We start from the raw sequence: 1,654 nt of genomic DNA on the forward strand, positions 1-1,654 counted from the left end.
GGACTCTAGATTTTATGTGACAGTTCTTCTCCTTGGGTTTTTGGCAATGAAAGGGGGATAAGGAAGGGATAGTTCTGTTTGGTTCCTTAGACCCAATCTGTCTTCCTGAAGTAATATTATGGGTGTGTATTAGGGATTGTGTGTGTCCATGCGTGAGTGTGTGAGAACATGCATGCACACACATAAGCACACTGCCTTAAAGAGAAGCTACAACAACACCTCCATTTGCCATTTTCATAGTGCCTGTTAAGGAACCCCTTCAGAAAATAATCTTATTTTGTTTTCAATGCACTGGCTGCTTCAGGGAAATCTCAAAGATCAGAGGACTTGTCGTTGGTCTTAGCTGATGCCCCCACATGCCAAGGGAAAACACTTGATCTCTGTTGTCCTTCGGAAACTGTTCTAGGTACCATCACACTCATAATAACCCTCAGAGCATGCGTGAATTTTGATGTCCTGGCATTACTTGGGATTCTAGCTTCAGTTTGGTAAACTCAAGACTCTCACTCTGCCCCTAGTATCCATGTTAATGCACATATTAGCTCCTATCCCTGGAGCTAAGTATACATTTCTTTTACCTCTTTCTCTAGGGTTTCAAAAATCATGTATCCCCATGAAGACCCTCTGACATCCAGCATTGTGGGTCTCTAACCAGAAATTTAGGTGCTCAGAAAACTCTTGCCTCTGCTTTTTTCTGTTTCTTCAATTCTCACATTGATGATATCAACCACTTGCCTTACATTGCTGAAAGTCTTTCACATCATCAAGGAATAGCTAGCTTTTAACTGAGAACTTGCTACACATGCAGCAACAGTATTACATACACTATTTCCTTTGACCTTCCCCAAACCCTGAAGATAAGTTGAACATGTTTTTTAAAAAGTTTAAGCATTATTTAACTTTTTTTTTCTTAGAAATCACCTTGTGTTTACTCTTGCACCAGATTGTCACTCTAAAATATTGTGCTGTTGGTCCAAATGCCTGCATTAAAGGTTGCTTACTTCTATTACTAGAAATGGCTAGCACAGCCCACATCTACTATATTAATTCTTTATACCTAATGGAGCCCAGGACTCCTGGTGTAGTGCTGTAGGATAAGCACTGTGCTGCTAACTGCAATGCTGGCCGTTCAAACCCACCAGATGCTTCTCATAAACCCTATGCATGGTCATTATGAGTCGGAACCAAGTCAATGACACTTAATGGCAAAACATAGGGTTTCTTAGGAGTGGGTGGTGCATTTGAACTGCCTCCCTTGTAGTTAGTAGTCCAGCATTTATCCTACAGTGCCACACCAGGACTGGATATGCACTTTTATTTTGAGTCTTTGGGTGTGTGTGCGTGTGAGAGCAGAATGGAATTATGAGTATGAAAATTAAATGTAAGGTATAATATTGAGGAATCCTCTCTTAAGGGTTTAACTTACTCAGGAAATAGGAAAGTAGCACCCAGTTTTCTGGGAGAGATTTAATGTTGGCTGTTGTGATGGGTTTGAGGAGAGTGGTAAAGGTTTCAAGGATTGCCATGGATAATGTGAAGACAGGGGTTTGCTGAAGTGTGCTGAGAGTTCAAATGGTACTGAGCATCATGAATTCTAGACCCAGGTTTATGTGATTTCTCTACTGTTTACTACCCAGGAATAATCAGTAAGACT

This window comes from Chrysochloris asiatica, unplaced genomic scaffold (genome assembly GCF_000296735.1).
Source record: "Chrysochloris asiatica unplaced genomic scaffold, ChrAsi1.0 scaffold00054, whole genome shotgun sequence".
NCBI classification, from domain to species: Eukaryota; Metazoa; Chordata; class Mammalia; order Afrosoricida; family Chrysochloridae; genus Chrysochloris; species Chrysochloris asiatica.